Genomic DNA, 15,715 nt, shown 5'->3' with positions numbered 1-15,715 from the left:
CTTTCTGTTCATAAATCCTCCAGTAATGGCCTTAAGTCAAAAACTCAACTAGTTGCACCACACCTTAACCAAAAATAACATTTTTTATTGTTCCTATTCACAGTGGCTTCACACATGCAGGAAAGGACTATGGTTAAGAGCTTGCTTTTTGGTTTTTTTCTTTCCCCATGGGATTCAAAAACATTCTGCCACAGGGTACTCTCCAAGTTCCTTCACAAAGATCAAATTGAGTATATAAAAATTAGGTTTCTAAATCTTTTGTCTTCCACATCAAATAATATTGGGCAAAGTATTTAAAGTTGTTGGGTTATAATAGTATCATTCTATAGCCACAGAATGATGACTTTCACTATTCTGTATCAAGGTATCAAGACTGATCTCTCCCTCTGCTAATGGGTACATCACAGTGCTCTCCCTCCTGGAAAACAGCAATATATAACCCACTAGGGGAAAATAAGAACAAGTGGGACAAGAGGAAACATGACAAAGCAAACAAAAATCCACTATATTGTAGAACTAATGATTGTTTCCTTCTATAAGAAGTCTTTATGAGGAAAGCTACAGCTTAATATCTGACATATATCAGATATTTAGTGGATATTTAAGTTAGTACTCTCTATAACACTTTGGGTTGAGGATTATTAGTCACAATATACTAATGAGTAGATTGAAATTCAGTAATTAGAATTTGGTTATTTAAAGATTAAAACTATTTCTGAAATGAACAAAATTACAAAATGAATCTAAATAAAATTACAGGACTAATTGTAAACATTTCAACATATTTCTTAGTGCTGAAATGTCTCATCTATTCTTACCTGTGCATTGTTTTCTAACAACTCTGTTCCCTGTCTTTTCCATCATAAAATTCTTAATGTTATTTATTCTTTTATTGCCACAGCAGCTTGGAGAGTACTGGCTTGAAGGATTTGTGGTATATTACTAAATCTCAACAATCCATTAAAATTTTCTACAGTTCACCTATTGCCCATCACTTTGGTGGAAAACAAACATCTGGTCAATCTTAGAGGAAACAGCTAAATTATCTTTAATTCTTTTGGATCCCAGACATATTACATAACCTTTGACTTTTTATCAAAGGAAAAAAAACTGCTTTTTTAAAACTATAAAAATGTATACTGATCTCTATCTACAGTACATATTAGAGTCTGATCACTAAAATTAAACAAAGAAACTGACAAAAAGAAATAGATTTATCACTGAATTTCTTTTCTTAGAAAATAGTAAAAAGGAGTTTTTAAAATCCCAATTCCCCAAACTTTCCCAAAGGATTGTTCATTATCACTTATCACTGATTTGAAGCAGCAACAACAGAATGTCAGTTTAGATTACAAATTATGTTAATATGAAGTGTTTATTCAGAGCATCTTCAAATATTTTTTCCTCAAGCTGTTGGTCACGGGGTTCTTCATGGGTAAAACCAGTGTATAAAATGTAAAATCATTTTGCCTTCCTCAAGGGAATAGCTCACACTTGTGTGAGAGAAAAGTAGAGAACAGAAGCATCAGAAAAGGTGACAGAAATCAAATGGGAGAAGGAGGTGTTGAATGCTTAGAGACTCTAGATGGTGGCAATTATGGAGAGAGAGGAGGCCAGTATGAGCACAGTGGGGGTAATGACATTAGAGTCAGGAGGAATAGCCCAGCCACTAGCTACCTTTCACATCATGTGCTAATTTCACCAGGGGTGGGACATCACAGCAAAAAGTCATCAATGATATTGAACAAAAAGATCTAATAAAAATATATTGCTGGTCTGTTATTGAGCTGATGAGGTCTTCAGTATAGGAATGTGTAACAATACAGATGCACAATTTCCTTGACATGGCTTGAGCATAAATCATGGGGTTGGAAACAGCAACACAATGGTCACAAGCTATGGTAGCCAAATAGAAACACTCAGTATTGGGCAGCCAAGCAGAGAAGAAAGTCTGAGCTATGCAGGTAGCAAAGGTGATAGATCCTCTTGTCTTCAGGGATGGACATCATTACTATATTTGGGATGTAGATAGAGGAATAGCAGAGATTCAGGAAAGACAGATTCCCAGTGGAATACAGAGGCATGTGGAACCTGGAGTCATTACAGATCCACACTACGAGAGATGTATGTCCCTTAGAACCCCAGGAGCATCCCAAGGGATACAAATTAGATCAACTGCAACAGAGGGTTTGTGGTGAGGTCCACCAGGATACAGTCAGTTCTCTAGTGATTGCTTTGTTCTCCACAGCTTAAAGAGACCTCATATGCAAATGGGGTTTAGGGATGTTTAATTCCTTCAACAGTTATTAATTGATGGCTGGGCCAGGGCCATGTGAACTGGCCAAAAGTATAGGCAGTAAAGGAGAGAAATCTGAGAAGGCATCCTGCCTTATTTCAGAGGTAAAGGAAGTTTTCTGAGCCTCAATAGATTCTTTCTTTTGCAAGATGCTTTAAAGACCGGGAAAGTTATAATGATGCTGGAGGTCAATTCATTGTTATAGAAAATTTTTCTTGAACCCAGGTGCTGTTATAGATCCTGGGATACAGCAGTGAAGATCATGATTGACTCTTAATCTCATGGACATTTAGTGTAAAAGGGAGAAATACATAATACAATAATCAAATAATAAAAAATACAAGAACATTTCCAGATAATATTAAATGCTATTGAGAACTCAAAAGTGGACATTGGAAGCAATATGAACTGGTAGAAATTTGTAATTAAAATTACAGATCATGATGGTTGAAGTCTCTTGTATCTCCTCAATATTTCATAGCTTGGGAAATGACTAACAAGGCAATTAAAAATTACTGTGCATTGAAAATTTGTTTATCATTTAATAAGAGGGAGAGAATATTTTAGAGACTGATTCCCTGGGCAAACTGTTGTCAGTCATTATATTCACTCATATTCCATTTGGGATTATGAAGAAGTTAACCTAAAGATATTTGTAAACTAAACATATATTTTATATACAATATGTGTACTTCTGAATATTAAATTATATGTGCACATAAATCCTGAAAATTCTGTCTCCCATTTGCCCCTCCAAGTGCATTCTATACCCTTTGCTAACCTCCTCTTTGCTCTAGGAGGTTAGGGAGCATCATTTGCTTTAACAGGCTCATTTTCTCACCATTTTTTAATGGTTTAGCCTATGGTTTTCACTGGCAGTGAGGAAGATAGTTCAGTGTGTTTTATTCTAGCACTTCCTTTCAGGGTTGCCACAATCTGGTTACATCCATATACATCCCATAGATTCTGCCAGACAAACTTCTATCAATATATCTCTCTTCATGCTTTAACCACTTGTTCTTGTTTCTCAGTGCTGGGAATGATAAATTCATCAGAAGTGACTAGACCAAGGATTATTATGTTATTCCATGGGACTCCACCATTGCACACCCATTCTTTTAAAATGGTAACAGAGGCATATAACTGATTCACTCCAACATCCTTATCTCTCTTAGCTTTTGTACTCTTTCCTTTACAGTAAGTAGGGATGATATTTCATCTCAATCATAATGGTTCTAAGTCTCTGTTTATGTTACTTCTTAGTACCTCTACCTTGGGTCAACACCTTTCAAATCAATTCCTAGGCATGCTCCCAGACCCTGAGTATGAGAACTAGCCATATCCCACCTCTCCTCAAGTGTACCTGCCAAGTCCTTCCTGAGCATTAGAGAATTAGAAGCTTCCTGTGCTTCTAATTCTTATCAGGTTTATATTTGTATGTAACTCTCTTTTGGGCCTAGAAGCAAAGAGGTTTCTTGAGGGTAAGGATTTAGAAGATAATGACTCCATTGCAATTCAACTGCCCTAGATAGCATCATGGAAGTTTTTGTTCATTTTTTTTCTGGGTAAACTATTTCCCAGAGATAGGGGGGAAGGGATTACCTTCACAGACATAGAAATTTCTGGGGTTCAAATTCTCATCACCAGCTCTTTTACCTGCTAGTTCTCAAATATCTCTCAGATCCATCTCTCACCAAGTCGATCTTTGTCCCCCTTGCCCAGGTGCCATCAGCTCTCATTTGTGTTTCTCTGTCATCTGACCTGGCCCCTCTGCCTATACATACTGTTTTTCATAATGAAAATGGATGTTTAAGAAAATAATTTTGCTGACCACACCATACCATTGATTAAAACTCTTCATAGGTTCCACATTGAAGACATAATCTAAAATATTTAATATGGGCTAGTCAGTCCATATTTTGTCTGATCCTGCCCACTCCAACTGCCTAATTTAATGCTGCTTTGTTCATCACTTTGGGTTCCAGTAACTCTAGACTTGTTTTATTACTGTTATTATTATTATTATTATTATTATTAGAGAGGCTGTGGGTTTACAGACCAACCACGCCTAAAATGCAGGATTTCTGGGTTCCCATATACTAACTTATGATTAACACACTGTATTGGTTTGATACATTTGGTACAATTAATAAAAGAATATTTTTATAACTATAGTATTACCTATGTTTCATAGTTTAACTTAGGATTCATTGTTTAGTGTAGTTCCATGGATTATTTTAAAAAATATTTCTATTACCATTTATACTTCCTTTTCTGCTTCTTCAATTTCCCAATGCCTTTTGTCAACTTGGAGTTTGGCACTTGATGTAGCCTCTGCAGGACTGCTCAATCCTTCCTCCCTGCAGACTGCTACCCCACCCAAATCACCCTCTGATTAGTGAGTTCCTATTATCATCCTGTTCTTAGACTAAATATGATTTCAGATAGATCTTCACTTATCCTTCACTATGTCAGCCCATCTAATATAGCCTATGTCATCTTACATTTTCTTTGCAGCAGTTTTCATATTGTATAATTATAGATTTACATAATAATTTTATTTCTCTCATGAGCCTGTAACTACATAAGGATAAACTCTCTGTCTTTCAATTTTCTTCTTCTTCTTATTTTTTTGCTTGCCTTGATGCTTTAGTTGATATTGAAATTTGAGCAATGGGTGAGTTTAAATAAATTTATCTTTAGCACACTACTAGTGAATTGTTGACCTGGGAATCATACTTTGATAAACTTTCTTCTGATCTTGCATCTTCACCCTTACCAAGCTAACCTAAGTCCTTTCTTTGCCTAATTGTTTAATCTTCTTCAACACATTACACAGTGCTGGGCACATAGGAGTTTCTCCATAAATAATTCACAGTTTGAATAAATAAATGTACTCATGGTCTGATGTGTAGAAAGAGTTTGCAGTAACCATATGACTTTGCAGTGATCAACAAATTCACTGTCTCAATTACATTTTTTGTAAACTAAGAACAATTTTATCAAGTGATAGTCATCAGGTCTCAGGAATGAAGTTTTACGATCCTTGATTTTTCATTATTATTATCATAATCATTATGAACTACAAATAATTCTTGGGCTTCTGCTATATGTGCACTATCCTGTCAGGTTGTTTTCTGCCAGTTTCTTATGATATAAACACATAAATGGCACTCACAAATTAAAAGGCTTTTTAGGTTTATTTGACCAGTGATATTCCTGATGAATGATCTCTTCCTCCTTCATTCCAGAATGAAAAGCGAGAGTTATAATTTGGTGCTTGGTTCCAAGACGGCACTAGATGGTCCTCTTTACCTTTAGCAGCATGTCCCAAAGGGATGCTCAAACATAAATGTTCTCCCAGGATTGTTCACAATGGAAAGAGGATGCTTTGAGAGAGTAGAAAGCACTTTCTATTCTAAGGTAAAGTGGGAAATTTTGGACTTCAGCCAAATTCAAATGATGTGACTATTCTTATTCATGACATTAGGATTTGCATTTAATCAACTAGAGGGAAAAGTGCAGTAAATCACCATATGGACAAAAGCCAAAAAAGATTCTGAAGATAATCAGATCATAATATGATTCTATTTTTGAAATAAAATAAGATTGTTTTGTAAAATAACATTTGATGAAGAAACTTAGATTCCCAAATGTCCTCTCTTCAAGCCTTATTTCCTCAGTTAGTGAAACCATGAACTACCTATGAACTGACATTGAAGATGGATGTTTTCATTCTCATAAGCCCTCTGTAGCTGTCCCCCGCACTTGTCTCTGCTGTTATCCTGTAGGGTTTGTATTAGTCCTTTGAGTGGGTTAATGGGCAGAAAAATTGAATTGGGACAAATTTTCATGACATGAAAATGTTTCTTTTTCTATATTAGGCAGTGCATGGGACAGTTGCTCCACAAAAGAGAGAGTGAAATTCTGTGACATTTAGGATAATACTCAACAGTGGTAATTAATATATAATTCAAGGAGTATCCAATAAAAGTAAAAGGGGAATGTCACAGACAAGAGTTGCTCTTATCCTTTAAGGGAATAAGAATCACACTGAGAAGAGCTCCTTTCCATGTAAGGACTCCTAGAGGACCTACTTCTTAGACTTCTGGTGAAGAAAGCTGTTTCATAGATGGGAAGGAAGGAGAGATGTTTCTTGTGGAGAAAACATTCCAGCACTCCTAGAATACAAGTCATGCAGCTCAAGAAACTCTCCATTGTTTCTATACAGATAAGAATATAAAAGAAAACTATGAAATAATTAAGGATTATATTTCATTCTTTCTCATTATAAGGAATATCTGGAGAAACAATTTTTGAAGTTAGTATCAAAAAATGCAAGAGGTTGTCTGACTTTGTGGTTGATTGTTAGTCTTACAGACACTTCTAGTTGTATACATTGGGCTATAGAAAGTTTCAAATCATTTGAGTTCCACCAAAAGCCATGGATTGGACATTTTTTTGTGTGACAGGTTTTATCTGTGTTTCTACTTTATGTATTGTTCTTATTATTCCTGTTCACATATTCTTAATTCATGCTATTTACTTGTATTTTATGTCTCACAGTAGCCACCTTAAAACCATTTTAAGGGTAAAAGTGTGATATCCATATTCATGTGTTTATACATTTGTAAATATTAACTTTATATAAGATACATTGGGGACACTTGCTCTTGTGATTTTCATTCTCAATTTGGTCTTTGCAAACAAGCACAACAATGATCTGGCTTGTTTAAAAGACAAAGAGAAAAGAGTGGACAGTTTCTGCATAAAACACCATGAAAGTCTGGGCATCATATATCTGTATATATGGAAATCCTTGGGAGTTAATAAAAATATATTGGAGGAAAGAATATCTGAGATGAAGTTATGAAATTATAGAGAACACAATATTCACTTCTAAATTTCTAGTTTTTCAATGGGCATTCTCACGTCTGTGATCTCATTTGAATTCATAAATTCCTACTGAACTAAGTCAAGTGAGATAATAGTGTTCAGGAGGGGATGATTTCATTTAAATATGGCAGTATCTGTGTGAGATCAAACCCAGGTCTCCCGATTCTGGGCCGTGGCTGATTTAAATTAGCATTAAATTGCCCTAAACTATGAAGGGAACTAAAATGACACTTACTCCAATCCTCTTTGAATTATTAGGAAGTACTTTTACTTTAATATAATTATCATAAAGATTTTGTTTTAAAAATCTCATAATATAGATTCTTTTCATTCCAGTCAGAAGACATTGTCTCTGATCAAATAGGAGCATTTCAGAGAGAACGTTCTTCATTCTCTAGTAAAATTTTAAGCCCACTGCCTGGCACAATGGCCAAAATAATAATTTTTTTCTAGTTAAAGAGATTAATAAGCCATGCTTATACAGCATACATGCTAGGTGCTCTGTGAATGGAGAACCTTGGCAATCACAATTCTGCTCTTTTAGATTGTGGTTAGTAGTAAAGTCTCCTCCAGGTCCCCCACACAGACAAGCAGAGATGGTGCATCCCCCATTGCTGGCAACATTCCAGCCTCTGCTTTTACCCCTAAGGGAAAAGGACTCCCAGTGTCCACCACCACCCAAAGCAAATCACTGAGCCAGTGTTTTTCAGCTCTTAATTCTTTAGAATATTTAACCAGTAATACTAACATTTAATTTTTTCCTACTTTACTTCAGGGTGTATTTGAGGATCAGAAATGTAGCCATGGTCTCAAATTAAAAACATCTAAGGAATTTTTAGTCTTTTATACAACAATTTCACATTTTCATCTCCATTCCAACCTTTTTGCTTCATTATGGGGAAAAAGGATGAAATAAACATAGTTATTACCTTCAAGAAAATAGTCTAGTGAACTTACAGATTATTCTAAAATTAAGTTGGTAAAATTAATTTAGCTTCTCCATTTAAATCTTGGGAAAGAGACAAAGGACAGAGATATCAGAGTACCTTTCAAATTATCTTTTTTTAATAATATTTACATGGTCTGCAATCAACCTAAGTGCAAGCAGAAAAGAAGATAACTCACACTCCCCAGGAAATGATGAAAAATTGGATTAAAAATATAAGGTGAGACACACTGTATAGTGGACATAATAACTGAGAACTTAAAAGAGCAGCACAGAAGTGGTTCCCTAGTTATTCAAAAAGGGGTAACACCCAGTCCAGTATGGACACATCTCATATTCATTAACGTAGGTGTGTCACTTGGAATTTTTAATGAACTTAAATGACAAAGACAGGAACAGGGGGATGGTTGTATCTTAATTCATAACATACTTATTGGTCTTTTCCCAGAATGGGACTTTAGAAATCCAAAGTCAATGGAAGAGAAAAAGTTCAACAAAGTGAATGACTTCATTCTTTTATGGTTCACAGCTGACTTACAGTAACAGAGAGTACTCTTGTTGATCTTCCTCATCATTTATGTCTTCAGCCTCAGGAAATATCATCCTGAATCCTCTGATTTGTGATGATTTCCAATTCCATACACCCATACATTTCTTCACTGAGAACCTGTCATTTCTGGACATCTGGTATGCTTTTGTCTGTGCCTTGAAAATCCTCATCACCTGCATTTCTGAGGACAAAAGTGTCTCTTTTGCTGGCTTCTTAGCTCTGTTTTTCTTTTCTGCTGTGCTGGCTTTTAGTGAGAGTTACTTGTTGGCTGCCATGGCTTATGGCCATTATGTGGCCATCATCAACCCCCTGATTTATTCCCAGGCAATGTCCCTGAGTTTATTGGCCAGTCTTGTTGCAGCTTCATACTTTGTTGGCCTTCTTAACTCAACCATCGTCAACAGGAAAACATTTACACTGAGCTTCCATGGAAATAATTTCATTGATAATTTCTTCTGTGATCCACCCCCTCTTATGAAGCTCACACATGACATGAAGGAGAGCCACCAGAATGTGCTCTATTTCACACTTCCCTCCAACATCATTACTCCCACCCTTACTTATTCTTATCTTGTATTTCTTCATCATTGCTGCCATTTTGAATATCTGCTCTACCCAAGGCTGTCTGAAGGCCTTTTCCAATTCTAGTTCTCATCTGACAGCTGTCACCTTGTATTATTGTTCAGTTCTCTTCATTTATTCTAGACCAAGCACTAGCTATGCCCTAGAATGGGATAACGTGGTGTCCAGTTTCTGTAGTGTGGTGATTCCATTCTTGAACCCTTTGGTCTTTAGCTTAAGAAATAAAGATGTGAAAGATGCCCTGAAGAAAATGTTGACTAGAACCAAGATAATCTTAAATGAAACTTGGTAAACAACAGTGCTATATTTTTACAAGTTACCTCCATATTATGGTAATCATCTGGAACTCTTAGAAATAAATGGAACAAGAAAACATGAAATCATTAGATAATATAGAAACGTCTGTTTGCCTTTGTGTTTTTAAGCTGGTTCCTAATGTATTTGAGTGTGTTTTAAAAATATTGGTGGATAAATAGGGCCTTGTCTTTTGGAAATGTGTCTGTCTGCTTGGAACATAGTCTAAAAAACTGCTCATGTTTTGAAATATTTAAAACAAATGCTTATTTATTTTTACTTTCATTTAACAGTTTATAAGTTTCCTATATGTCTATTTCAAACTATAAATGTGAAAATGGGGATATACCACTGATTATGGAACAATTCTTTGTATTAAATGTTTTAAATAACTTGCTTTGAATCATGTCATTTGAAAGAGTGAATTAAGGAGTGAAAACTGAGAAATTCTGCTTCCAAAGGTACTACATGAGTTGTTGGGAAAGAATATGAGGTAGGAAGTTATGAGAAAATGATCCACTGTAAAGAGGAACTAGAAACAATTATTATTATTTCTGATTCTTGTTTCCTGGTTTGCTATTATACAAAGATAACAGAGTTCCCTAGGTTCATGACAGAACAAACACCTTTAATTGGGTTCACTCTAAGCTTCCAGCAATATAATTTTCCCCCAAAATTAAAGAATCAAGGGCAAAAATGTAGCAGCTGTGTGAGACAGAAATAGATGATAGATTAGGTAGATAGATAGATAGATTTCAAAAAGCTTTAAATCCTATGGGCATAATCCAGAATAACAAACTGTATTCTGTGAAAAACTAATTTATAACAAGCAAGGTTGTATGAACATCTGTATTTCTTCAGTTTTATATATGATAAATTCATAAATAAAATGAAGAATAATTCAAAGTGATGCAAAATATTTCCTAAATGTATCAGCATTTTTAAATATAAAACACGTTTGTGCCAACATAAAAGTTCCTGTTACTGGATAGATAGGAGTTTGCTGAGGAAAAGACTTAGAAGATAGCGTGGACAGAGTGAAAAGCATATGGCCAAGTACAATGTTATGGACCACATGTTATATTCTAGAAAATCTAATTGGCACACTGTTGTAAATTTCTTCGGAACATTTAATATTTACATTCTGATATACACATAATAGATCAATTTTTATTAAGACACAGCTTATTTCACCATATGCTAAATAATGCATCATCCCCAAACTAATAATGAATTATAATTGAGTCTTTGGAGACTGAGCTAAAATTTTCTGGGTTGTTGCATGGATGGAGTCCCAAAGGCCTGTGCAAGAAATACATATATGCATTGAGCAAAGGCAATCCAAAACATCAGAGGAGAGGGAAAAGTGTGACTTTTCCAGGAAACTGCCTTTCTGAACAAGGGTAAGTACAACAAAGCATTTTGGCCTCTCTGTGCCCATAGCTGACATTAGGAATGGGGATGCAGAGTCCAGCCTGGCTCTCATGGATCTCTGCTGTGCCAAACCCCCCCTCACACACATACACACATGAACACAAGAACATACATATCCATGCTCATACACTCTCACATTCAAACTCTCATATGTCCACTTCTAAAATAGGGTGCCATCCATGTGGTATTTGGCCATCATCTCAAATTGGAAATACAGACTTGTAGTTGCACAGGGTCCATCATACATTCCCTTCCATAGTGGAGAAATCTCAGGGACAAAAAATGTGTCATGCTTTTTGACTTGTAATTGTGTTTTCCAGGCTATCAGTATTGATATTTTCATTTGTTGATACCCATTTTCTTGTCCCAGAGAGAAACAGTTTTTACACAGAATTTTGAGTGTTCCCAGTCAAGGAAGCAGGGATAGGGCTGTTACAGGGGAAGAAATATTTTGAGAAGCCATACAGGTCTGAATGTTTCTGTGCCTCTTGTTTCACATTCACATGTTATATAAATTTATTTCAAATTGAAGATGCTTTTGAGGTCTTGGGATGGGGACCCTTCTTTATTTACTCTTCCTATTTGTCTTATGGTACATGGAGTTTTGAAAGGCCACTTCTGGGTAGAATTTTTTTTCTTTTGAATATAAATGCAACAATCCACTTATTCTTTCTAGAAATATTTGTAGAGTTCCAATTATTTACTAGGAACTGTTTAATGTGCTGAAGATACAACACTAAAAAAAATAAAACAACAAATAAATTGTTCTGCCCTTGTGGATGTTGAATTCTGGTGTGAGGAAAAGATAGCAAACTTAATAAGCTGGACTTATAAGATTACAATAGGTATGGGGAATATAAAGTTGAATTGGAGCATTGTAACAGGATAAAGTGTCTTGGTGGAAGTGTGCATGGAATTTTAAACAGAGTGATTAGGATGGGCCTTAGTGAAAAAATGACATTTGAAAGTGACTGAAAGGATGTGTGGGTGAGCCATGCAATTATCTGAGAAAAGAGTGTTCCAGGCAGAGGGAAGAGACAGTTCAAAATCTCTGATGCTGATGCATGGTTAGAATTTCTGAGGCACAGTGAGAAAGCCTGCAAGGCTGGAATAGAGTGGTTATTGGGAAAATATTAGGACATGAAAATAATTATTAATGGAGAGTCAGCTTATAGAGGACCCTGGGTGCATTGTATGGAATTTGACTATCGAGTAAAATGGGAGTATTTAAAGGGTAAAATTTAACAGCTATTAATTATTTGCACATAAAGTGGTCAATGGATTGAAGGTGTAGAGAAAATACACAAGCTCACATGATAGACTTTTAGGTAAACAACTATAAGAATGCGAATCTTAAAATTAAAGAATACTGTCTTTAAGTTCATTGTGTCCCTCCCTTCAAACAAAATCTTGAGAACTTCCCATATAGTCAAGGATATTAGCCCTTGAAAGATTGCCAATCTTTCTCCCACACTGTATTTTCACAGTTGAGGTGATCTATTTTTACTTTATAATGGATATACAGGAGGTGTTACAACAAATTGGAATCATAGAAAATTTGTTTCTGTGATTGTATTAGTTAGGGTTCTCCTTGGAAACAGAATCAATGAGAGATGTCTCTTATTATCAAATTATAAAAGTGACTCACACAACTGTGGGAGTGCACGAGTCCAAATTCTGCAGAGCCGTCAACAAGCTGTCAACTCCAAGGAAGACCCACGAACTCCTCGGGAAATGAACCGACAACTTTGATGAACTCCTCAGGAAACGAACTGGCAACTTTGACGAACTCCTCAGGAAACGAACTGGCAACTTCAACGAGCTCCCCAGGAAAAGCTTCACTGAGCAGCTGAAGAAGTGAAGGTTCTCTAACCGTCCGGCTTATAAGCCTCCAACTGATCACCCGGACCAAATCCAGCCAATTGCACTCTCTCACTGTGGAAGCACGCCCCGTGATGAGTCATCAGTCAGCTGCAGTCAACTGACTGATGATCCGACAAACCAGCCCGTTGGTTTATTAACCAGCCTCAAATAGCCTCACAGCAATCGTCAGGCCAGTGCCCGCTTGACCAGACAGCTAGGCCACCTAGCCAAGTTGACACATGAACCCAACCATCACAGTGATCAACCAAATTTTTCAAATGGGTGCATTATGTTCTAGAGAGGAAAGGAAAGGCTCTTAAAATAACACAGTATAAGTGTGAGATCAAAGACTGAGTGTTAATCTGAGAATTTCTCAATCCTAGGCCAATGAACTTCATTCTTCCTTGCCTGCCACTCCCTTTTCAAATCATGCAGAGTAGCTGACAAAAATATTAAACTAAAGTACTTTAGGAAGACTCTGACTGACAAGCCATTTGAGCTTATATTGTTGTTGGTAGAAACTTGTTCTTATTTTCACATTCTCAAGCTCAGTTATCATAACTAGGTGAGATATTTTTCCTCTCATTCAGATTAAAAATATCTCCCATTTGTTAAGTATAATTTTATACCACACTGTGACCTAAACATTTCACATATACTTTCCTTAATCCTCAGTATATTTTACAGCATAAACATTTTTCTTACCTTTTTAAAGGTGAAAACATTTAGCTTGGGCTGTGTTTAGAGACTCTCATAAGATTAGTTTCCAAGTGGTGGAATCAGGATTTGATGAGGTGTCATTTCAATTATGCATTCTGCCAGAGCCAGGCTTGTCTGCTCTCACCTGGGCTTGTTCAATTGTCTGTGCTCAGCTTTTCACTCAGTTGGGATGGATGATCTAGAATGGCCCCACTTACATATCTGGGGGCCAGCTTTCTGTCACTTAGGGAAACTGAGAGAACATGGCCAGATGTCTAGAAAGTTGATACAGTTTTGTTTACATGGTAGTGGCAGGAATCAAAAATTGAAGAAGAGAAGCAACCCAATCCTCTGAGACCCAGGCTGGCTGGGAATTCAATGACACAGAATATGGCACAAATTATTGGCCAAAGGAAACCAAATTATATTATATTGAAATGAGATGTCAATTGTATAATGAGATGATCAGCTTTAATTTGGTAAAAATATTGTTTTACATAGATGTCTCCTCTTAGTCTTTCTCAAAAGCTTTGGAGCTACAGTGCATAAACTTTGAAGGTTTCATGGTTTTGGAATGCCTTGACACCAAAAAAGAGGATTCTACCTAAGATTCAACATCCACAGCATCAAAAAATGTCCCAACTACACTTTTAAATCTCAAATCAATACAAGACAGTGATAAACAAAGTATTCTTAAGAAAATTATTTTTTAAGCAGTTTTTAGTTGAAAAGAAATTCAGATTGTCAGAAGGTAATGAGCACTGCTTTTGTCAGGAGTATAAGAGAGGAAAATATTCTATCGGGAGAACCAAATAATGAAACAAAAGAGGAAAATGGCTTACTTGCTAAAAGCATGGACACTAGGTTAACAAATTCTGTTGACACATCAGCTCTTTGTTTATTAACTTTGTAACATTGGACATGTCCCTCAAGGAGGAGATTTTGATAATTATATCTGTTCAACAGCAGACCCATCCTAGCCAGTGGACCAGGTTCAAGGCCTTTGTGGCCATCGGGCATTTCAGTGACCTGCCTCACCAGCCTGGGAGTTGAGTGCTCTAAGGAGGTAGGCACCACCATCCATCAGGCCATCATTATGGCCAAGCTCTCCATTATCCCTGTGTGCTGGGACTACTAGGGGAACAAGATCGGCAAGCCCCATACCTTTCCATGCAAGGTAACAGGACACTGGGACTCCATGCTGGTGTTTCTCATCCATGTCCCCAGGGATACTAGCATTGTCCTGACCCCCAAGCCCAAGAAACTCCTGCTGATGGTGGTATTGACCACTGTTACATCTGGCCAGGACCTGAACAACACCTTGGGCAAATTGCCCAAGGCCACCTTGATGCCATCTCCAAGACCAGCAGCTATCTTTCCCCCAAACTCTGCAAAGAGAGCTGTTGCCCAAGTCTCCCTCTCGGGAGTTCACTGTCCATCTTGTAAAGACCCGCAGCAGAGTCTCTGTGCAGATGACCCAGGCCCCTTGTGGGCTCTACATACAGTTTTACAGAAGAAAAAGAAATGAATTACTTATGTCAAAAAAAAAAAAACAAAACAAAACAAATGAATGAATAAAACAAAACATTCTCTGTGCTCCTCTTTAATCTAGTATAGCAAGAGAATCATTATGATACCTAACTTACAAAGTGGTTGTTGTGAGGATTAAGTTGGTTAGGTGTAGGGCAGAATAATAACTGGTCCATAGTGATCAATAAATAATTTTTTTTCTGGTTTTACTAATAAAATCAGAAGCATTAGCACTGTATGGTATTTATATCAATATCAGCAAAATACATGGTACATAAAGAGTTCTCCATAATATGTGGAAGGATACAGACATTTTGTGAGTGCCAACTATGTGCCAATTAGTGAGCTGGTGCTTTCATCTATGTCTGTTTCACTCAATAGGATGAACCATCAGGGAGCTGCGAGTAACCACTTATGAGCTTCATTTTCCTCAACTGTCTGTTGAAAATAATGGATTGGACCTGCATTTAACAGTTAATAAGTTAAAAGCCCTAATTTTAAATCTAGATTCTGACTCCAATTCTAGTGGTTCCCTTAAATCAAAGACTGAAATTCTACAATTGTAGATACTACAGAATATAAACCTCTTGGTAATTGCTGACATAAAACCCTTGTTTACTTCATA

At 36.4% G+C, this 15,715-nt stretch overlaps 1 pseudogene; it reads left to right on the top strand.

The window, feature by feature from the left end:
* Positions 1-1,958: 1,958 nt before the first annotated feature.
* LOC119520704 lies at positions 1,959-15,656 on the top strand (annotated as a pseudogene).
* Positions 15,657-15,715: the final 59 nt, after the last annotated feature.

This window comes from Choloepus didactylus, chromosome 26, assembly GCF_015220235.1.
Source record: "Choloepus didactylus isolate mChoDid1 chromosome 26, mChoDid1.pri, whole genome shotgun sequence".
Lineage (NCBI taxonomy): Eukaryota > Metazoa > Chordata > Mammalia > Pilosa > Megalonychidae > Choloepus > Choloepus didactylus.
Note: the sequence above shows the minus strand (reverse complement) of the source record. Positions and strands in the feature narration are given on the sequence as shown.